The 24513-nt window shown below is 42.9% G+C and overlaps 1 protein-coding gene and 1 long non-coding RNA gene across 3 annotated transcripts in view; one reads left to right on the forward strand and one right to left on the reverse strand.

Moving 5' to 3' along the window:
* Nucleotides 1–19062, reverse strand: part of LOC141128553 (uncharacterized) — a 156952-nt gene extending 137890 nt beyond the window's left edge. For both annotated transcript variants that reach the window (XR_012241712.1, XR_012241711.1), the window contains exon 1: nt 18959–19062. This is a non-coding gene — a long non-coding RNA (uncharacterized lncRNA). The remainder of the gene's footprint in view (nt 1–18958) is intronic.
* The window catches only part of SORT1 (sortilin 1), a 243094-nt gene that overhangs the window by 112548 nt on the left and 106033 nt on the right, over nt 1–24513 (forward strand). The gene's annotated exons all lie outside the window — the stretch shown is intronic.

Genomic DNA, 24513 nt, shown 5'->3' on the forward strand with positions numbered 1-24513 from the left:
AAGGAGTGTACATTTCTGCTCACAATAGTTTGTGTGTTTGAGTACATACACTTTACAACAACCAAAGATTTGTAATTAATTCGTTTGTGTGTGCAAACAATGTATGCACATTACAAATCGGGTTTCTCTGTTTAAAAAGAATGAGATCAGAGCAGGAAAAAAATGTGATCAGTCTTATATTTGTTATAGTTTATATTTTATATTTTGTTATATTTTATAGCTAGAATAGCACATTTCTTGTATAAGAGATGGTTTGTAAGGTTACACTTCCTGCTGTACAGCACTCTGTTCACTGCAGAGAGGAATGGATTGTGATTGGTGAGAGTAGAATTCCAATACTCCCCATTCACTACTTGCATGAAAGCCCAAAAACACCCACAGTAACCCTAGGACCCACCCACATCAACTCCAAGAACTGGTACGAGTGATTGCCATAGCCCGCCCTGAAACTACAGAGGCTCAAAGGATGATGGGACATGTAGTATCAGGACTGGTAAAGGAAGGAAACAGGAAGTCAGAGAACTTTGAAATTCAGCCTGGAGGAGGATGAGTGACATCAGCTAAATTGGGTAGGTTACACATAAGCTAATACTGGGGTTGTGATTCATTTACATGCACAATGCATCTGTTTTGGGAAGGAAAAGCCGGCGTTCTTCTTTAACCACTTCCGGACCGCCCACCGTCGTTATACGTCTGTACTTTGAAGGGGAATATCGTTATGGCAGCAGCTAGCTGCCATAACCCCGGTATCTTCTTCTTCAGCGGGTGTTCCGCTTCAAGATAAAAGTGGTCTCTGTGGTAAATTCGCCGCAAGATCACTTTTATCGGCAGCGGGAGAGGGGCCTCCCCCTCCTGCCGTGCTCCGGTTCCCTCCGCGGCTTACCGGAGCCATCGGCAGTGGCGGAGGAGATCGGATCCCTTCCCTAGCCTGACATTGAGACGAGTGCAGGGGGGTGGCCCCCACCCGTCTCCATATCATTGCAGGGCGGAAGCGACATCAAAACATCCCTTCCGCCCATAGCTCTTAAAGGGCCATTTTATTTTTTTTGTATTTTTAACCACTTGGCGACCGCCGCACGACTATGTACATCGGCAGAGCGGGACGGGCAGGCAAAAGGGCTTACCTGTACGTCCTTGCCTGCCCGCGGGTGGGGGGTCCGATCGGACACCCCCCCCGGTGCCTGCGGCGGTCGCATTCAGGTCAGGGTCGCTCAAAGGTGAGGGGGAGGCCACTCATTCGTGGCTCCCCCCTTGCGATCGCTCCTGGCCAATGATAGACTTCCTCTCCCTCTGTAATGTAAACAGAGGGAGAGGAAGTGATGTCATCCCTCCTTGAGCCGGTCTTTTCGTTCCGGCGCTGAGGAGAGAAGACATCCAAGTAAGTTTGCACCAACACTACACTAACAGTAGAACACGCAGGCACACTTGTCACCCCCCTGTACCCCCTGTCACACTGACACCAAAAGCAGTTTTTGTTTTTTTTTCTGATTATTGCATTGGTGTCCGTTTGTGACAGTTATAAGTGTTAGGGCAGTTAGGTTAGCCCCCTTTAGGTCTGGGGTACCCCCCTTTAGGTCCAGGGTACCCCCCTAACCCACCCTAATAAAGTTTTAACCCCGTGATCACCCCCCGTCGCCAGTGTCGCTAAGCGATCATTTTTCTGATCGCTGTATTAGTGACACAGGTGACGCTAGTTAGGGAGGTAAGTATATAGGTTCGCTGTCAGTGTTTTATAGCGACAGGGACCCCCATATACTACCTACTAAAGGTTTTAACCCCCTGATTGCCCCCTAGTTAACCCTTTCACCAGTGATCACCGTATAAGTGTTACGGGTGACGCTGGTTAGTTAGTTTGTTTATTATAGTTTTAGGGCACCCGCCATTTATTATCTTATAAAGGTTTAACCCCCTAATTTCCCGGCGGTGATATAAGTTAAGTTTTTAGGGTAAGATAAGGTCTGCGTCGCCCCAGGCAGCGTCAGGTTAGCGCCAGTACCGCTAAAACCCACGCACGCAGCATACACCTCCCTTAGTGCTATAGTATCTGAACGGATCGATATCTGATCCGATCAGATCTATACTAGCATCCCCAGCAGTTTAGGGTCCTCAGAAACGCAGTGGTAGCGGGATCAGCCCAGATACCTGCTAGCACCTGCGTTTTGCCCCTCGGCCCAGCCCACCCAAGTGCAGTATCGATCGATCACTGACACTTACAAAACACTAAACACACAACTGCAGCGTTCGCAGAGTCAGCCTGATCCCTGCGATCGCTAACAGTTTTTTGGTAGCATTTTGATACAGTCGCTGACAGTCAGGAGCTTTTTTTGCTTGTGAGTCTCACTAGTGTACCCCTAAATTTAAAGCCCAAAATGGCAAATCGAAGTGAACTAGTGAAGAGGCCTACACGTTTCTGAGCATGACAGATAGTGAAGAGGAAGTCACTCATCTGTCAGATTCAGGCTCAGAATACGATCCTGTAGAGGACAGCGGCTCCATGACAGATAGCTCTGACGACGGAGTTGTGGTCCCTGCTAAGGTCAGGTGTACCAGACCCCAATCTTCTTCTTCTGTCCTTGAAGTGCAAGAACCGCAGGTCCCTCGTATGGAGCAGAGAAGTACTAGTGCCGCTATTCCTTCTGGTGAACTGGCAAGCACCAGCAGCCTAGTACACCCTGGTCGTACATCCAGCACTGCAGTAACACTTGGTGACGTGGCGAGTCCCATAAGTGCAGTTCAAGCTGGCGAGGTGGCAAGCACAAGTAGTGTCCCGCTGCCACCAAGAAGACAAAGACAGGCCCGTCGTGCACATAGTGCCCTTCCTGCTGCATTGGCCAATCCGAATTGGGAACCCACCACTTCTGCAGCACCCGTACTTCGCCCTTTCACTGGCCAACCTGGAATTCAGGTGGAAACAGTTGACTTTACGCCACTGGATTTTTATTCGCTGTTTTTCACCGAAGATCTCTATAGATCTATTGTGGCCCAAAGCAATTTATACGCTGGTCAACACATCGCCGCTAATCCCCAGTCCTCCCTTGCCAGAGATTGGAAACCAATTACGGTCTCCGAATTTAAGCTCTTTCTGGGCCTTTCCCTCAACATGGGCTTGAATAAAAAGAGTAAGTTGCGGTCATATTGGTCCACTGACCCAATTTACCATGCGCCCGTGTTCTCTGCCTCCATGGCCAGGGCACGATACGAGCAGATTTTGCGGTTCATGCACTTCAACGACAATGAACTCTGTCGTCATCGTGGAGACCCTGAATACGATCGGCTCTACAAAATTCGGCCCCTTGTAAACCACTTCAACGTTTTGCAGACTTGTTTACTCCCCATCAAGTTGTCTGCATTGAGTCCCTGATTAAATTTTCTGGCCGCTTGTCATTCAAACAGTACCTTCCCAGCAAGCGTGCCAGATACGGGGTCAAGATGTATAAGCTCTGTGACAGGGCCACAGGCTATACATGTAGATTTATGGTTTACGAGGGCAAAGATAGTCACGTAGAGCCGACAAACTGCCCTGACTACATAGTAAGTGCTGGCAAGATTGTGTGGGACTTGGTGTCACCCTTATTCGGAAAGGGGTACCATTTATATGTGGACAATTATTACACGCGCGTGCCACTTTTTAGTCACTTGTTTGATCAGCAGATTGGAGCATGTGGCACCGTGCGACCTAATCGCCGTGGCTTTCCCCAGCGGCTTGTAGAGTCCCGTCTTAGGCTGGGGGAGAGAGCCTGCTTGAAGTGTAATAATTTGCTCGCTATGAAGTGGAGGGATAAGAAGAATGTTTGTTTTCACCTCCCTTCATGCAGACACAACGGCCCAAATTACTGCGACTGGTGTTGTGGAGAAACCCCTCTGTGTCCACGAATATAACCAAAATATGGGAGGGGTGGACCTCAATGACCAGTTGTTGGCGCCGTACCTAGTTGCCCGTAAGGCCAGACGCTGGTACAAAAAGTGTCTATTTATTTCAATTGGCTTTCCTGAACGCTCATGTGCTATACAGAGCTTCAGGACGGACTGGATCCTTCCTTACATTCCAGGAAGAGATCGTCAGAGCCCTTCTGTATCCAGACGGTGCTCCACCTCACCATCCCCAGCCAAATGTAGTAAGCCGGCTGCATGAGAGGCATTTTTCTTATGTCCTCCCGAATACCCCTACCCAACGAGCCCCCCAATGAAAATGTCGTGTCTGCAGAAAGCGTGGATTTAGGCGTGACACCCAGTATTATTGTCCCTCCTGTCCTGGCAATCCCGGTCTTTGCATTGGTGAATGGTTTGAGCGCTACCATACACTAGTTGAGTTTTAGCGTAGGGTACAGCATTGCACAGACTAGGACACACTTTCACAGGGTCTCCCAAGATGCCATTACATTTTGAGAGACCCAAACCTGGAACCGTTAGTTTTAAAAGTTAGTTATAAAAAAAAAAAAAAATGTGAAAAAAAAAAGTGAAAAAAAACCACCACAGTTACATACTTCAGCATATATGCCAAAGCGTGGGGGCAGCAGTGGGTGGAGGAGCAATTTTGCTCCTGCCTTTTGTGGGAGGATGCCCCCATGCTTCGGCATATATAAACGGTGCATGTATGCCCATCATTAGAAGTGGGTGGATGAAGGGAGGTATTCTAATGGTGGGCATACCCACCGATCAATATCTTTTTTTCGTTCAGCCCACAGGCTGCATGAAAAAAAGTTTACAATATATGCCCAACAAGGACCAGCAACGTACTGGTATGTTGCTGGACTTTGAGTGGTTATACCAGAATGATGCCTGCAGGTTTAGGTATCATCTTGGTATCATTCTTTTCAGCCAGCGGTCGGCTTTCATGTAAAAGCAATCCTAGCGGCTAATTAGCCTCTAGACTGCTTTTACAAGCAGTGGGAGAGAATGCCCCTCCCCACCGTCTTCCATTTTTTTCTCTGGCTCTCCTGTCCCAACAGAGAACCTGAAAATGCAGCCGGTGATTCAGCCAGCTGACCATAGAGCTGATCAGAGACCAGAATGGCTCAAAACATCTCTATGGCCTAAGAAACCGGAAGCTAGGAGCATTTCATGACTTAGATTTCGCCGGATGTAAACAGCGCCATTGGGAAATTGGGAAAGCATTTTATCACACCGATCTTGGTGTGGTCAGATGCTTTGAGGGCAGAGGAGAGATCTAGGGTCTAATAGACCCCAATTTTTTCAAAAAAGAGTACCTGTAACTACTATTGCTATCATAGGGGATATTTATATTCCCTGAGATAACAATAAAAATGATTAAAAAACATAATATGAAAGGAACAGTTTAAAAATAAGATAAAAAAAAAAAGCACCCCTGTCCCCCCCCCCTGCTCTCGCGCAAAGGCGAACGCAAACGTCGGCCTGGCGTCAAATGTAAACAGCAATTGCACCATGCATGTGAGGTATCACCACTAAGATCAGATCGAGGGCAGTAATTTTAGCAGTAGACCTCCTCTGTAAATCTAAAGTGGTAACCTGTAAAGGCTTTTAAAGGCTTTTAAAAATGTATTTAATTTGTCGCCACTGCACGTTTGTGCGCAATTTTAAAGCATGTCATGTTTGGTATCCATGTACTCGGCCTAAGATCATCTTTTTTATTTCATCAAACATTTGGGCAATATAGTGTGTTTTAGTGCATTAAAATTTTAAAAAGTGTTTTTTCCCCAAAAAATGCGTTTGAAAAATCGCTGCGTAATTACTGTGTGGAAAAAAAAAAATGAAACCCCCACCATTTTAATCTGTAGGGCATTTGCTTTAAAAAAATATGTAATGTTTGGGGGTTCAAAGTAATTTTCTTGCAAAAAAAAAATAATTTTTTCATGTAAACAAAGTGTCAGAAAGGGCTTTGTCTTCAAGTGGTTAGAAGAGTGGGTGATGTGTGACATAAGCTTCTAAATGTTGTGCATAAAATGCTAGGACAGTTCAAAACCCCCCCAAATGACCCCATTTTGGAAAGTAGACACCCCAAGCTATTTGCTGAGAGGCATGTCGAGTCCATGGAATATTTTATATTGTGACACAAGTTGCGGGAAAAAGACAATTTTTTTTTTTTTTTTTTTTATGCACAAAGTTGTCACTAAATGATATATTGCTCAAACATGCCATGGGAATATGTGAAATTACACCCCAAAATAAATTCTGTTGCTTCTCCTGAGTACGGGGATACCACGTGTGAGACTTTTTTTGGGAGCCTAGCCGCACCCCGAAAACCAAGCATCGCCTTCAGGCTTTCAAAGGGCGTACATTTTTGATTTCACTCTTCACTGCCCCAAATGACCCCATTTTGGAAAATAGACACCCCAAGCTATTTGCTGAGTGGTATAGTGAGTATTTTGCATACCTCACTTTTTGTCACAAACTTTTAAAAATTGAAAAAAGAAAAAAAAAATACATTTTTCTTGTCTGTCTTCATTTTCAAAAATAAATGAGAGCTGCAAAATACTCACCATGCCTCTCAGCAAATAGCTTGGGGTGTCTATTTTCCAAAATGGGGTCATTTTGGGGGGTTTTGTGATATCTTGGCATTTTATGGCCTTCAAAACTGTGATAGGTTGTGAGGAGTGAAATCAAAAATTTATGCCCTTAGAAATCCTGAAGGCAGTGATTGGTTTTCGGGGCCCCGTACGCGGCTAGGCTCCCAAAAAGTCCCACACATGTGGTATCCCCGTACTCCGGAGAAGCAGCAGAATATATTTTGGGGTGTAATTCCACATATGCCCATGGCATGTTTGAGCAATATATCATTTAGTGACAACTTTGTGCAAAAAAAAAATTTAAAATTTGTCACTTTCCCGCAACTTGTGTCAAAAAATAAAATATTCCATGGACTCAACATGCCTCTCAGCAATAGCTTGGGGTGTCTACTTTCCAAAATGGGGTCATTTGGGGGGGGGGGTGCCATCTGTGTGAGCAATATATCATTTAGTGTCAACTTTTTGTAAATATTATTTATTTATTTATTTTTTTGTCATTATTCAATCACTTGGGACAAAAAAATAAATATTCAATGGGCTCAACATGCCTCTCAGCAATTTCCTTGGGGTGTCTACTTTCCAAAATGGGGTCATTACGCTTATTGACATTTTTTTTACCAAAGACATGTGGCCGAATACATTTTGGCCTAAATGTATGACTAAAATTTAGTTTATTGGATTTTTTTTATAACAAACAGTAGAAAATATCATTTTTTTTCAAAATTTTCAGTCTTTTTCCGTTTATAGCGCAAAAAATAAACGGCAGAGGTGATCAAAAAGCTCCATTTGTGGGAAGAAAAGGACGCAAATTTCGTTTGGGGTACAGCATTGCATGACCGCGCAATTAGCAGTTAAAGCGACGCAGTGCCAAATTGGAAAAAGTCCTCTGGTCCTTAGGCAGCATAATGGTCCGGGGCTGAAGTGGTTAAATGACAATTTTTAAATTTTTTTTTTTTTTATTTTATTTTTTTTTTTATTGCATTTTAGTGTAAATATGAGATCTGAGGTCTTTTTGACCCCAGATCTCATATTTAAGAGGTCCTGTCATGCTTTTTTTTTTTTCTCTTGAAAAAGGATGTTTACTTTTTTTATTTTTTTTTTTATTTTAAAAGTGTAAAAATAAAAGGTAAAATAAATAAAAGAAAAAGCTTGCGTGCAGAAGCGAACGCATACGTGATTAGCGCCCGTGTATGAAAGCGGTGTTCAAACTACACATGTGAGGTATCGCCACGATTGGTAGAGCGAGAGCAATAATTCTAGCCCTAGACCTCTCCTCTGTATCTCAAAACATGCAACCTGTAGAATTCTTTAAACGTCTCCTATGGAGATTTTTAAGGGTAAAAGTTTTGTCGACATTTCACGAGCGGGTGCAGTTTTGAAGCGTGACATGTTTGGTATCAATTTACTTGGTGTAACATTATCTTTCACAATATAAAAAAATTGGCTTAAATTTACTGTTTTATTATTTAATTCAAAAAAGTGTATTTTTTCCAAAAAAGTGCGCTTGTAAGACCGCTGCGCAAATACGGTGTGACAAAGTATTGCAATGGCCGCCATTTTATTCTCTAGGGTGTTAGAAAAAAAAATGTATGTTTGGGGGTTCTTGGTTATTTTCTAGCAAAAAAACTGTTTTTAACTTGTAAACACATCTCAAAAAGAGGCTCGGTCCTTAAAGTGGAGTTCCACCCACTTTTACAACTCTTCAGCATCCCTCACTAAACTGTACACTGTAAACAAATTGGATATTTTTAAATTTTTTTTCTCAGCACCTACTGTATATCTGCTGTGTTCATTTTTCACTTCCTCCTCCCTGGCCGCGGCCCATCGCATCATTTCCTGTTTGCAATGCCTTCTGGGAAGGAGCGGCAACTTCCTCTGAAACTGCCGTTGCTATGGAAACCTGACCTGAACCTATTACACTGCTTGTGCTGCACTGAGCATGTGGGGCGGCAACTTCCTCTGAAACTGCCAATGCTATGGAAACCTGACCTGAAACCTATTACACTGCTTGTGCTGCACTGAGCATGTGCAAGATCTGCAATGATGAGATCCAGGAAGAAATGCAGTCTGGCTTCAGATGCCCACACTTAAGATGGCCACGGCCTGCTGTAAGTTTATAAAATAACAAACTACTGCTATAAACTAACAAAACAGACCTTAGTTTACAGACTAACTTTAATAGAATACATTAAGCTTGTGTATTATAGGGGTATTTTTATTTAAAAAGTATAATTAGGGCCGAAACACCACTTTAAGTGGTTAAACACCTTATGCCCCTTGAGGGAAGGCATCATACCCTTAACAGTGGTATCTCCAAACCTGGTTTTCACTCTAGGTGCTTGCTTCAATGCAGGGGCTCTGTTGTGACAGAAGTACTGCAGTCTTCAGTTAGTAAAGCGGTAATATCAGCTAAAGCTATTACACTCTCTTTTGTGAGCCACAGATCCTGTAATCCTAAATTTATTTAGGCTATTCTAGGGCAGGGGTCTCCAAACTTTCTAACCAAAGGGTCAGGTTACTGTCCTTCAGACTTTAGGGGAGCCGGACTGTGGCCATTGGGAGTAGAAATTGTCCTGGCGTCTGTGGGAGTTAAAGAGGAGTTCCACCCAGGGGGGCCGTCAAAAAAAAAAAAAAAAAAAAAAAAATTAAAAGTCAGCAGCTACAAATACTGCAGCTGCTGACTTTTAATTGGACACTTACCTGTCCCTGGGTCCAGCGATGCGGGGGATCGAAGCCCCGCTCGTCCCCCCCCTTCGCTCGTCGGCGCCGGCATTTCAACTGTGGGTGCCAGGCTGTGGCTTCACAGCCTAGCACCCACTGCGCGAGCGGCGCCGCGCGCTGTGATTGGCCGCTCAATCACCTGGGACCTGTAATGGGTCCCAGATGATTGACAGGAGGGAGGGAGCAGAGCGGAGCCCTTCCTGTGCCTGGGGGGAAGTGATGTCACCAGCCCAGGCAGAGGAACAGGCAGACTACGAGGGACCACCTAGCAACAGGCATTTAGAGGTAAGTAAAAAAAAAAAAAAATATCCAAATGTTTTTTTTTTTTTTTTTTAAGAATTTTTCCAGGTATTTTTGTTTTTTGGGTGGAACCCCACTTTAACAATGCATCTTTGGCATTAGGGGGAAGAATAGTGCCTTATTGGTATCAGTATGAGGAATGGTGCCCCTTCATTTGTGTTATTGGGAGGAATAATGCCCCATTGTTGGTGTCGGTGGGAAGAATGGTGTATTGTATCAGTGAATGGAAAATTTCCCCAAGGGCTGAAAAAGGGCAGGCAAAGGGCCGCAGTTTGGAGACCACTGCTCTAGGGCTTGTGTGCTGTGTTGTGTAGTCTATCTTGGGGTGTACTAATGATATTTCTTTATCGTACATCATGGGGCACCGAGCCTTAAGTAATTAATGAGTTATAGTCCACCTTCAGGTGTTGACACTGGTTATACCCAATCAAGGAAGTTCACTCCCTATATAACCCCTCCTCCTTCCAGGAGCACATCAGTTTTTTCGCCAGTGTCTAAGGTGTTGGTCACGAGTGAAGATGTGCTCTGAGGGGCTCTACTGGAGGGATCCATGCTTGATTTAAATAGCTTCCATAAAGACCAGATCCATCCAAAGTGCCACTAAGGCCTACAAGGATGGTACCTGGGGCCTCGTATCCAAAGCACAACGTTTTGCCTGTAACGCCTCTTTGTAGGGCTGGACCCCAGGACCCCAGGAACCCAGGGCTTAGGTCTTGCTACATTACCTAAAGCTTCCTGATGGGGTGTTTTACAGGTCCAAGGGAGTTGGAATCCCATTTTAGGGACCCGGTCCTTGAAGGTTTGCTAAACGCAGCCTGCCGTTAAGGCTGGTTTGTCTGTTAATTCAGCAAATCCTGCGGCGGGGATAAGGTAAGAGGAAGAAACTTGGGTATTAAAAACACCTATGTATTTCTTCCATTAGGGAAAAAATTTTGTCTTGCCTTAAATCTCCACTAGAGGGAGTCTATGCACATACCTTACTCCTGTTGTCTTTACGGTAAAGCTCAGACTGCGTCTGGTTACAGCAGCATGTGGAGGGAGACTTTCAAGGTAAAGGCAAGCTGAAAAAAATGTTTTTTCTCCCCATGATGGGACCAGAGGGTTAGGGGGACAGCAGCGCTGTACCCCCCCTTACAATACCTCCCCCCCTTGCCATGGGGGGGGGGGGGGGGGGAGCGGAGGTCCTGCTAATACCGCTAATTGTTTTAACTGTGGCTGATTTCACTGTTTGTGCCTGCTGTTGGATGGGTCCCTGCTCCCCTCCTCCACCTCGTGCTGGGTCGGTGGACCCGAAAACGCAGTGCACAAGCGTGGGAACATTTTAAAAGTAAAAAGGGGCAGAATTTTTTCTCGGAGGGGGCGGGGCCTAAACGTGATGCAGTGAACGTCCATGAGGACACACTGCAGGCTAAAAACAAATACAACACAGCTGTGACAGTCTCTCCTCGGCTGACGAGGAGAAAACAAGCAACCTGCAGCACAAGGACACAAGAGCTGTGGGACATGTGAGGGTTGCAAACTGGCATTCCTGATACAGGAACGACTCCTTTTTCCCAGCACTAGGCTGAATTTTATAGCGGCTTTAAATTTTAAATGTCATGACTATTTTCAGCAATTAAGTGCAATCTGTGTAGTGCCTCTGTTTGTGTACTTAGGACTATGCCTACCAAGAAAGACACCAAAATATTAAAGGTTTCACCCCCAGGCGCTAGGATCCCGAGTCGCATTTCCATGCTGTCATCCTCACCTGAATTACCAGTTATGGCAAGCCAGGGTGAGCCATTGGAACAAATTGATGGTGCAACTGCTTCTCACATCTCAGCCCCTGTATACGTGACTGAAGATGTCCTTTCCTCCTCCCTGCATGGTCTGGATGACAGATTAGCGGCTTTAATCGCATCCTCCATTCAGATGGATAGGAAGCGTTCTAGATCCCCCTCCCCCACTTCAGAACCTTTGCTAAGGGGAACAGTGGGCACAGGATGAGGTGTTACCCTCAGTCGACCAGGAGGAAAAACAAATCGATGATGATTCCTCTGCGGAGGAAACGATTGTAGATGAGCCTTTTTCAGCCTCTCAAATCCTGAGAAATTGCTGATACAATCTTTTACGGAGATGGTTTATTCTACTTTCATGCTACCCCTATCAGAGTCTCCTGAAAGTTCGGTTTCTTCCTTGGGTTCCTTAAAACCCTCTCAACCTTTGCATGTGTTTTCTGTACATGCATTACTAGAACAGCTTTATTTTTGCTGAATGGGATCACCTGGATAAGCATTTTTCTCCCTCCTAAGAAATTTGCAATTCTCTATCCCCTGGAAGAGAAATTCTTCAAAAGATGCAAAATACCAGCAGTTGACGCTGTGATTTCCAATGTGAATAAAGGCCTAACTTGTCCAGTAGACAATGCACAAATGCTTAAAGCGGGATTCCGTCCCTGAAAAAAAAATTTTAAAAGTTAGCAGCTACATACACTGTAGCTGCTGACTTTAAATAAGTACTTACCTGTCCTGGGTGCCCGCGATGTCGGCCGCCCGAGGCCGATCCGTCCCTCGGCTCTCGGGTCCTGGCACCACCATCCTAAGTAAGGAAAACAGGCAGTGGAGCCTTGCAGCTTCACTGCCAGTTTCCTACTGCACAAGTGCCCTGTGAATGGCCCCGTGGTGTTCTGGGAACACACACAGTTCCCAGAAGGCAACGGGGCCGCTTACCGAGGAGCAGAACACGCCGCGGTATAGGAAGAGGCAGATTAGGAAGACTGCCTAGCAACAAGGGTTTAGGTAAGTTAATACTTTTTTTTTTTTTTTTTTTTTTTTTTTTTTTTAGGGTGTCCCTTCACTTTAGGGATCCAACAGATAAGGAGTTCCCCTGTTAAGATCTACTTTTTCCATGGCAGGTGCCATTACTCAGTCTGCAGTCACTGCAATAAGCGTCTGTCAATCCCTAAAAGATCAATTTAACCACTTCAGCTCCGGAAGGATTTACCCCCTTCCTGACCAGAGCACTTTTTATAATTTGGCACTGCGTCGCTTTAACTGCTAATTGCACGGTCATGCAATGCTGTACCCAAACGAAATTTGCGTCCTTTTCTTCCCACAAATAGAGCTTTCTTTTGATGGTATTTGATCACCTCTGCTGTTTTTATTTTTTGCGCTATAAACGGAAAAAGGCCGAAAATTTTGGAAAAAAAAAAATATTTTCTACTTTGTTATAAAAAAAAAAAAAAATCCTATAAACTCAATTTTAGTCATACATTTAGGCCAAAATGTATTCGGCCACATGTCTTTGGTAAAAAAAATGTCAATAAGCGTATATTTTTTTGGTTTGCGCAAAAGTTATAGTGTCTACAAACTAGGGTACATTTTCTGGAATTTACACAGCTTTTAGTTTGACTGCCTATGTCATTTCTTGAGGTGCTAAAATGGCAGGGCAGTACAAGCCCCCCCCCCCCCAAATGACCCCATTTTGGAAAGTAGACACCCCAAGGAAATTGCTGAGAGGCATGTCGAGCCCATTGAATATTAATTTTTTTTGTCCCAAGTGATTTGAATAATGACAAAAAAAAAAAAAATTTACAAAAAGTTGTTACTAAATGATATATTGCTCACACAGGCCATGGGCATATGTGGAATTGCACCCCAAAATACATTTAGCTGCTTCTCCTGAGTATGGGGATACCACATGTGTGGGACTTTTTGGGAGCCTAGCCGCGTACCAAACCAAGCACCTCCTTCAGGATTTCTAAGGGCGTAAATTTTTGATTTCACTCCTCACTACCTATCACAGTTTTGATGGCCATAAAATGCCCAGATGGCACCCCCCCCCCTAAATGACCCCATTTTGGAAAGTAGACATCCCAAGCTATTTGCTGAGAGGCATGTTGAGTCCATGGAATATTTTATATTTTGACACAAGTTGCGGGAAAGTGACAATTTTTTTTTTTTTTTTGCACAAAGTTGTCACTAAATTATATATTGCTCAAACATGCCGTGGGCATATGTGGAATTACACCCCAAAATACATTCTGCTGCTTCTCCTGAGTACGGGGATACCACATGTGTCGGACTTTTTGGAAGCCTAGCTGCATACGGGGCCCCGAAAACCAATCACCGCCTTCAGGATTTCTAAGGGCGTAAATTTTTGATTCACTCCTCACTACCTATCAGTTTCGAAGGCCATAAAATGCCAAGATAGCACAAACCCCCCCCCAAATGACCCCATTTTGGAAAGTAGACACCCCAAGCTATTTGCTGAGAGGCATGGTGAGTATTTTGCAGCTCATTTGTTTTTGAAAATGAAGAAAGATGAGAGAAATTTTTTTTTTCAAAACTTTGTGACAAAAAGCGAGGTCTGCAAAATACTCACTATACCTCTCAGCAAATAGCTCGGGGTGTCTACTTTCCAAAATAGGGTCATTTGGGGGGTTTTGTGCCACCTGGGCATTCCATGGCCTCCGAAACTGTGATAGGCAGTGAAGAGTGAAATCAAAAATTTACGCCCTTAGAAAGCCTGAAGGCGGTGCTTGGTTTTCGGGGTCCCGTACGCGGCTAGGCTCCCAAAAAGTCTCACACGTGGTATCCCCGTACTCAGGAGAAGCAACAGAATGTATTTTGGGGTGTAATTTCACATATTCTAATGGCACGTTTGAGCAATATATCATTTACTGACAACTTTGTGCAAAAAAAATTTGTCTTTTTCCCGCAACTTGTGTCACAATATAAAATATTCCATGGACTCTACATGCCTCTCAGCAAATAGCTTGGGGTGTCTACTTTCCAAAATGGGGTCATTTGTGGGGGTTTTGAACTGTCCTGGCATTTTTATGCACAACATTTAGAAGCTTATGTCACACATCACCCACTCTTCTAACCACTTGAAGACAAAGCCCTTTCTGACACTTTTTGTTTACATGAAAAAATAATTATTTTTTGCAAGAAAATTACTTTGAACCCCCCAAACATTATATATTTTTTTTAAAGCAAATGCCCTACAGATTAAAATGGTGGGTGTTTCATTTTTTTTTTCACACCGTATTTAAGCAGCGATTTTTTTTCAAACGCATTTTTTTGGGAAAAAATACACTTTTTAAAATTTTAATGCATATATATAATATATTGCCCAAATGTTTGATGAAATAAAAAAGATGATCTTGGGCCGAGTACATGGATACCAAACATGACATGCTTTAAAATTGTGCACAAACGTGCAGTGGTGACAAACTAAATACATTTTTAAAAGCCTTTACAGGTTACCACTTTAGATTTACAGAGGAGGTCTACTGCTAAAATTACTGCCCTCGATCTGACCTTCGCGGTGATACCTCACATGGTTGGTGCAATTGCTGTTTACATTTGACACCAGACCGACGCTTGCGTTCGCCTTTGCGCGAGAGCAGGGGGGGACAGGGGTGCTTTTTTTAAACTGTTCCTTTCATTTTTATTTTTTTTAATCATTTTTATCTCAGGGAATGTAAATATCCCCTATGATAGCAATAGGTAGTGACAGGTACTCTTTTTTTTTTTTTTTTTTTTTTTTTTTTTTTTGAAAAAACTTGGGTCTATTAGACCCTAGATCTCTCCTCTGCCCTCAAAGCATCTGACCACACAAAGATCGGTGTGATAAACTGCTTTCCCAATTTCCCAATGGCGCTGTTTACATCCGGCGAAATCTAAGTCATGAAATGCTCGTATCTTCCGGTTTCTTAGGCCATAGAGATGTTTGGAGCCACTCTGGTCTCTGATCACCTCTATGGTCAGCTGGCTGAATCACCGGCTGCATTCTCAGGTTCCCTGTTGGGACAGAGCCAGAGAAAAACATGGAAGACGGTGGGGGGGATTCCCTCCCACTGCTTGTAAAAGCAGTCTAGAGGCTAACTAGCCGCTAGGATTGCTTTTACATGAAAGCCGACCGCTGGCTGAAAAGAATGATACCAAGATGATACCTAAACCTGCAGGTATCATTTTGGTATAACCACTCAAAGTCCAGCAACATACCAGTATGTTGCTGGTCCTTGTTGGGCATATATTGTAAACTTTTTTTTCATGCAGCCTGTGGGCTGAACGAAAAAAGATTGATCGGTGGGTATGCCCACCATTAGAATACCTCCCTTCATCCACCCACTTCTAATGATGGGCATACATGCACCGTATATATATGCCGAAGCATGGGGGCATCCTCCCGCAAAAGTTAGGAGCAATCGCTCCTCCGCCCTCTGCTGCCACTACGCTTCGGCATATATGCTGAAGTATGTAACTGTGGTGGTGAAATCACCTCCGACAGCGCTGGAGCCACGGCTTTATGTATCGTGGGAGCAGACGCTGCTGCTGTCAAGATAAATAAATCCTCTCTGCAGCTGAATGGCGTACCTGAAAACACAAAAATGGTTACCAACAAAACACAGTAAACAGTAAAGTATAAAAAAATTGCATATCTGAAAAGCAAACATGGTAAAACATAATAAAACATTGCAGAATAGAATACAGTAAAAAAGAGCAGAACAATAGAGAGAGAGAGAACAGTAAAACGACAACTTTTTATTTATTTATTTTTTTTAACACTTTTTTTTTTTTTTTTGTAACTTTAACTTTTGTAACTGGTACCAGGCTTGTGTCTCTCAAAATGCGATGGCATCTTGGGAGACCCTGTGAAAGTGCTGTACCCTACGCTAAAACTCAACTAGTGTATGGTAGCGTTCAAAACATTCACCAATGCATAGACCAGGATTGTCAGGACAGAAGGGACAATAATACTGGGTGTCACGCCTATATCCGCGCTTGCTGCAGACACGACATCTTCTTTGGGGGGCTCGTTGGGTAGGGGTACTCGGGAGGACATAAGGAAAATGCCTCTCATGCAGCTCTGCATTTGGTTGTGGAAGGTGAGGTGGAGCACCGTCTGGATACAGAAGGGCTCTGACTATCTCTTCCTGGAATTTAAGGAAGGATCCAGTCCTTCCTGATGCTCTGTATAGCACATGAGCGTTCAGCAAAGCCAATTGAAATGAATAAACACTTTTTTGTACCAGCGTCTGGCCTTACGGGCAACTAGGTAGGGCGCCAACAACTGGTCGTTGAGGTCCACCCCTCCCATATTTTGGTTATATTCCTGGATACAGAGGGGTTTCTCCACAACACCAGTCGCCGTAGTAATTTGGACCGTCGTGTCTGCATGAAGGGAGGTAAGAACGAAAAACATTCTTATTATCCCTCCACTTCATAGCGAGCAAGTTATTACACTGCAAGCAGGCTCTCTCCCCCAGCCTAAGACGGGAATCTACAAGCCGCTGGGGAAAGCCCCGGCGATTAGGTCGCACAGTGCCACATGCTCCAATCTGTTGATCAAAAAGGTGACTAAAAAGTGGCACGCTCGTGTAATAATTGTCCACATACAAGTGGTACCCCTTTCCGAATAAGGGTGACACCAAGTCCCACACACTCTTGCCAGCGCTTCCTATGTAGTCAGGGCAGTTTGTCGACTATCTTTGCTCTTGTAAGCCATAAAACTACATGTATAGCCTGTGGCCCTGTCGCAGAGCTTATACATTTTGACCCCGTGTCTGGCACGATTGCTGGGAAGGTACTGTTTGAATGACAAGCGGCCAGAAAATTTAATCAGGGACTCAACGCAGACAACTTGATGGGGAGTAAACAAGTCTGCAAAACGCTGGTTGAAGTGGTTTACGAGGGGCCAAATTTTGTAGAGCAGATCGTATTCAGGGTCTCCACGAGGACGACAGAGTTCATTGTTGTTGAAGTGCATGAACCGCAAAATCTGCTCGTATCGTGCCCTGGTCATGGAGGCAGAGAACAAGGGCATATGGTGAATTGGGTCAGTGGACCAATATGACTGCAACTCACTCTTTTTAGTTATGCCCATGTTGAGGGAAAGGCCCAGAAAGATCTTAAATTCGGAGACTGTAATTGGTCTCCAATCTCTGGCAAGGGAGGACTGGGGAATAGTGGCAATGTGTTGACCAGCGTATAAATTGCTTTTGTCCACAATAGATCTATAGAGATCTTCGGTGAAAAACAGCGAATAAAAATCCAGTGGCGTAAAATTAACTTTCCACCTGAATTACGGGTTGGCCAGTGAATGGGGGAAGTACGGGTGCTGCAGAAGTGGTGGGTTCCCAATTCAGATTGGCGAATGCAGCAGGCAGGGCACTATGGGCACGACGGGCCTGTGTTCGTCTTTTTGGTGGCAGCGGGACACTACTAGTGCTTGCCAGCTTGAACTGCACTTATGGGACTCGCCACGTCACCAAGTGTTACTGCAGTGCTGGATGTACGACCAGGGTGTACTAGGCCGCTGGTGCTTGCCAGTTCACCAGAAGGAATAGCGGCGCTAGTAGATAAATAAAAAAATTGGCTAATGCGCAAACCAATACCAGTCAATCAACTAAAAAAAGGGGTAGGCTAACCAAGAGCTGCCAGCATAAAACAGTGTCCTCACACAAACAAAACCAAACAAGTAAAATAACAAAACCTATGCGGCGCTCTATAAGCCCACACTCTTTGAAACGAAATGTGCAACAAATAAATATAAAAATACAATTGTCACGGAAAACTCAAAGTTAGTGGGAAGTGCAATGCGACTCCACTGGAACACATAAACAATGCGACTAATCATACAAACCCGTTGTTCACATATAGAAGTAAAGGTAGTGAGAATAACATAAAGGTGAATTCATGAATGAAGAAATGTATATAAATTATTGCATAAATAACACACATAAAAATGAAATAAATTCTAAAATAGTGAAGTGCCATACACTAAAATAAAACAATGTGAATAGTAAAAAAGAAGATGAATACTTGAATCTTATAGTGCAATCCACTGAAATAAATAAATAAGTGCAAACTTCATAAAGCTGCCAATCAAAATATAAAATCATAAAATGCAATAAATATGTGCAAATATAAAGCATGACAATCAGAATCAATTCCTAAACGGTGATGTGCAATTCATTAAAGTCCAAAAAAGTACAAAAAAATTCCATAACAATCCGTGTACCAAAAAATAAGTGTGAAAATTATCCCAATAGAACGTGAAACAAAGGAGGGATGTGTTCCAAGAAATCATGCAATAAAGTTCCTGATGGCCGTAAAGGCAGATCTTCTAATCATGCATGAAAGTGCAAGTGCAGTGAGCATTAAGTAAAAAAAAAAGTGACCAAAGTGGATGAGTGCTTCCAAAGAGGGCTCCGGGGTGCGACACCTGTTTCCCCCAGCCTCTCACCTGAAGCAGCGGCCCCGAAGGGCCAAGTCAAGCGTAGGCTGACAAGCTGTGTAGGTCTCCCCAGGCTCAGCAGCTTCCAATGGTAAGCGCAGCTAATATCCAGCCAGCGATCACACTCCCCCATTTGGTAGGTAGGCAACTCAGCAGTAAGAGAAAGAAGAGGACTCCATAGTGCAGTAGTTTAAAAATTTAATGGATAAAAATAAATAGTAACTTACATAGAGGTTTCAGAAATAACAGCTAGAAATCAAGCGCTGCTGGGTTCGGCCGCACCCGACCGCATCGACACCTGGCTCCTCCCTGACGTGTTGCGTCACAACACACGTGACTTTCTCAAAGGGTTAAGGAGTCAGGTGTCGGCCAGTACATTTATACAATCTCAGCCGCTGTCAAAACCCGGCAGAAACATAGAAAACTAAAAGCGATCTATATATAGGAACAACCTGGTCCATCTATAGGAGGCATGATTATGAATAATTACAATAACAAACTAACTTTAATAATCGATTATATATGAAAATACTGTACTAAAATCAGAAAAAAGGTGAGGGAAATAAGTCTGTCTAAATCTCAAGCGCCATCTAGTGGAGGAAGAATAGACATTATTAAAACATTCTAATACACGGCTGACAATTTGAACACTCAATCCTGTAGGGAAAGGAGAATAAAGGAGCAGCCTAATTAAATCATAAAAGCATACTTCAGGGTGACTAAAGGTACCAGATATCATGTGATAATCAGAAAATGAATAATTAGCACAAGAGTAAATCTAACAACCCAGCCGACATTGAATAAAAAAGAAATTATTAAAACTCGGAAGTCCAATATAGGCAAGTGCAAACGACAAAAGCTGGCCACCTAACAGATTCTATATTGTAAAGGGGAGGGACAATACAATACACAATTCCTAAATGGCGAATACTAATCGTATCATACTTAAAACAATATCGAAAACAAGGACATGGCTCAAGACTTAAAATTATCTCAAATACCTAATGAACTCAGACAACATTTATATTAAAATTAATGATTCTACAAGAGTAAACCAGACATACAGGAGGGAAGGAAATATAAACCTACCAAGGAATAACAACTAGAGATACTTACTTTGTTTAAACGATATATAGACGATATTATTATTATTATTATTTGGAGCGGGAACAGAGAGAGCCTCATTGACTTCTGTTTTTATCTCAACACCAGTAACAAAAACATCAAACTTAATAGGGAAATAAATGACGAAGATAAACTTCCTATATTTAGTAATAAAGAACGAAGGTGATAAATTATTCACCCAGACTTTCTTTAAGGCGGTGGATGGGAACAGTTATTTACCCCTTGATAGTTGCCACCATACTCTATGGTTGAATAATATACCTAAAGACCAACTAATTAGATTGAGGCAAATTGCACTACAAAAGAAAAGTTCTATGAACAAGTCCAAATGGTTGGAGAGAGATTTATTCAAAAAGGTTATGATAAGTTTATTGAGGAGAAAATTCAAGATGTTGCATCATTAGATAGAGATAAACTGATACTAGATAACGTCAAAAATTCTACCAATCAAGATTGCCCACTGATCATTTTTGATTTTAATATTCAGTAAAAACAAATAGAATTTTTAAAAAATACTGGAATATTATTAGAGCTGATTGCCATCTAGGCACTATCCTTCCGGAAAAACCTAGTTTCGTGTATAGAAGAGCCCCCACTTTGAGGGATCGCTTGGCAAAAAACGTCTTGGATCCTCCGAGTAGGAGTAAGTTTTCTTTCTTAGAAGGCAAAGGATACTACCCATGCAAAAACTGCTATGCATGTCGACATACGAAAGAAAGTAAGAGAAAGAAACTGAGTTTCACTTCAACAGTTACATCACAGAATTATTAGTGGGAATGCTTTAGCAGTCCCACTATTGTTATTCGATCCTATTTATTTTTATTCCTTACGTTTTTTGGCTCTGCGTAACTTCTGCATACTTTCAGCTATTAAAACCATTCAACTATTAATATGTTCGACTCTTTCAGCTGATGATGGGACTTTTTCAATTTTTTTTTTCTACCATTTATACTTTTTAAAATATTAAGCTTTTTATCACTTTTTTTTTAACATTGAAGTCAATGGGAGCATGCTTCAGATCCTTAAAATCTTCTTCTGCTCCCAAAAGTTTCAGCTCCTTCATACTTTCACCTACAGACGCCAAACAAACTTTAAAATGTTCACAAAATATTCAGCTATCTGGCTATATCTTTTCAGTTTGATATCTTTACAGTTTTTGTGAAAAAGCTTTTTGTTTAGAGGTCATTTCAAGAAATTTTAGCCATTAATCAGAGTGTACTGTGTTGCTTTGTTGCCATGGTTACCAAAGCTTCTGTTATACAGGGGGGGAGGTGGCTGGAGCATCTCAGCTCTGATTACAGAGCCCAGGGGAGGGGACAGACACACCATGTACTGATTTATAATAGAGGAATATGATGGCGCAATTATGATGGGGCAGTTTTGATGGTGGCAATATGATGGGGCAGTTTTGATGGTGGCAATATGATGGGGCAGTTTTGATGGTGGCAATAAGATGGGGCAGTTTTGATAGGGCAATTCTGATGGGGCAGTTTTGATGGTGGCAATATGATGGGACAATTTTAATGGAGCAGTTTTAAAGGTGGCAATATGATGGGACAGTTTTGATGGGGGCATTTTTGATGGTGGCAATATGATGGGGCAGTTTTGATGGCAATATGATGGGGGCAGTTTTGCTGGGATCTGTTTTAGCAATTCAGCATTCCCACGAATTTTCCCCAGGAAATGCATTTTCTAGTTTAATAAAATCTTTCATTTCATGTCGTAGCGAAGGGGTCATCTATTTATTAGAATGCCCATGCCAAATCCAATATATTGGCAGAACCAAGAGGGCTCTATGGAAGAGATTGAGGGAACATGTTCAGAACATCAAAAAGGTTTTTGATAAGCACAGCTTATGAAGACATTACGCTAAATACCATAATAGTGATCCCTCATCACTATTAATTTGTGGAATAGAAAAATACAAACCTCACTGGAGGGGGGATAACAAGATTATCAAGATTAGTCAGGCTGAATCTAGATGGATACACAAATTACGTACATTGGTGCCACTAGGGCACAATGTAGAATTCGATCTTAACATTTTATCATTTTATTATTCTATTTTTTTGGTTTTAATTTATGCTTAATAGGGGATCTTGGAAGTGAAAGATGCCCTACCTGCCATCTTAAAGTGGTGTTCCGGCCGAAATTATACTTTTTAAATAAAAATACCCCTATAATACACAAGCTTAATGTATTCTAGTAAAGTTAGTCTGTAAACTAAGGTCTGTTTTGTTAGTTTATAGCAGTAGTTTGTTATTTTATAAACTTACAGCAGGCCGTGGCCATCTTAAGTGTGGGCATCTGAAGCCAGACTGCATTTCTTCCTGGATCTCATCCTTGCAGATCTCGCACATGCTCAGTGCAGCACAAGCAGTGTAATAGGTTTCAGGTCAGGTTTCCATAGCAATGGCAGTTTCAGAGGAAGTTGCCGCCCCTTCCCAGAAGGCATTGCAAACAGGAAATGATGCCATGGGCCGCGGCCAGGGAGGAGGAAGTGAAAAATGAATACAGCAAATATACAGTAAGTGCTGAGAAAATAAATTTTAAAATATCCAATTCGTTTACAGTGCACAGTTTAGTGAGGGATGCTGAAGAGTTGTAAAAGTGGGTGGAACTCCACTTTAATATCTCTAGTTGTTATTCCTTGGTAGGTTTATATTTCCTTCCCTCCTGTATGTCTGGTTTACTCTTGTAGAATCATTAATTTTAATATAAATGTTGTCTGAGTTCATTAGGTATTTCTGAGAGTGTTTTAAGTCTTGAGCCATGTCCTTGTTTTCGATAGTGTTTTAAGTATGATACGATTAGTATTTGCCATTTAGGAATTGTGTATTGTATTGTCCCTCCTTTACAATATAGAATCTGCTAGGTGGCCAGCTTTTGTCGTTTGCACTTGCCTATATTGGACTTATGCGTTTTTTAATAATTTCTTTTTTATCTGATGGCGGCTGGGTTGTTAGACAGATTTACTCTCTTGTGCTAATTATTCATCTTTTAATTGATTATCACATGATATCTGGTACCTTTTAGTCACCCTGAAGTATGCTTTTATGATTTAATTAGGCTGCTTCTTTATTCTCCTTTCCCTACAGGTTTGAGTGTTCAAATTGTCAGCCATGTATTAGAATGTTTTAATAATGTCTATTCTTTCTCCACTAGATGGCGCTTGAGATTTAGACAGACTTATTTCCCTCACCTTTTTTCTGATTTTAGTATAGTATTTTCGTATATGATTGATTATTAAAGTTAGTGTGTTATTGTAATTATTCAGAATTATGCCTCCTATAGATGGACCAGGTTGTTCCTATATATAGATCGCTTTTAGTTTTCTATGTTTCCGCCGGTGTTATGACAGCGACTGAGATTGTATAAATGTACTGGCCGACATCTGACTCCTTGACCCTTTGAGGAAGTCGCGTGTGTTGTGACGCAACGCGTCAGGGAGGAGCCAGGTGTCGATGCTGTCGGGTACGGCCGAACCCGGCAGCGCTTGATTTCCAGCTGTTATTTCTGAAACCTCTATGTAAGTTACTATTTATTTTTATCCATTACATTTTTAAACTACTGCACTATGGAGTCCTCTTCTTTCTCTTACTGCTGAGTTGCCTACCTACCAAACGGGGGAGTGTGATCGCTGGCTGGATATTAGCTGCGCTTACCATTGGAAGCTTCTGAGCCTGGGGAGACCTACACCGCTTGTCAGCCTAAGCTTGACTTGGCCCTTCGGGGCCGCTGCTTCAGGTGAGAGGCTGGGGGAAACAGGTGTCGCACCCCGGAGCCCTCTTTGGAAGCACTCATCCACTTTGGTCACTTTTTTTTAACTTAATGCTCACTGCACTTGCACTTTCATGCATGATTAGAAGATCTGCTTTTAACGGCGCCAGTACTGCTCTGCTCCATACGAGGGACCTGCGGTTCTTGCACATCAAGGACAGAAGAAGTTTGGGGTCTGGTACACCTGACCTTAGCAGGGACCACAACTCCGTCGTCAGAGCTATCTGTCATGGAGCCGCTGTCCTCTACAGGATCGTATTCTGAGCCTGAATCTGACAGATGAGTGACTTCCTCTTCACTATCTGTCATGCTCAGAAACGTGTAGGCCTCTTCACTAGTGTACCTTCGATTTGTCATTTTGGGCTCTAAATTTAGGGGTACACTAGTGAGACTCGCAGGCAAAAAAGCTCCTGACTGTTAGCGACTGATTCAAAACGCTACCAAAAAACTGTTAACGATCGCAGGGATCAGTCCTGACTCTGCGAACGCTGCAGTTATGTGTGCTTAGTGTTTTGTAAGTGTCAGTGATCGATCGATACTGCACTTGGGTGGGCTGGGCTGGGCAGGGCTGGGCCGAGGGGCAAAACGCAGGTGCTAGCAGGTATCTGGGCTGATCCCGCTAACACTAACCAGCGTCACCCGTAACAGTTATACGGTGATCACTGGTGAAAGGGTTAACTAGGGGGCAATCAGGGGGTTAAAACCTTTAGTAGGTAGTATATGGGGGTCCCTGTCGCTATAAAATGCTGACGGCGAACCTATATACTTACCTCCCTAACTAGCGTCACCATGGTCACTAATACAGCGATCAGAAAAACAATCGCTTAGTGACACTGGCGACTAAACAGACCCTTAGAGAGCTTCCTGGACAACAAGC

The sequence above is a fragment of the Aquarana catesbeiana genome, linkage group LG02, assembly GCF_042186555.1.
Source record: "Aquarana catesbeiana isolate 2022-GZ linkage group LG02, ASM4218655v1, whole genome shotgun sequence".
NCBI classification, from domain to species: Eukaryota; Metazoa; Chordata; class Amphibia; order Anura; family Ranidae; genus Aquarana; species Aquarana catesbeiana.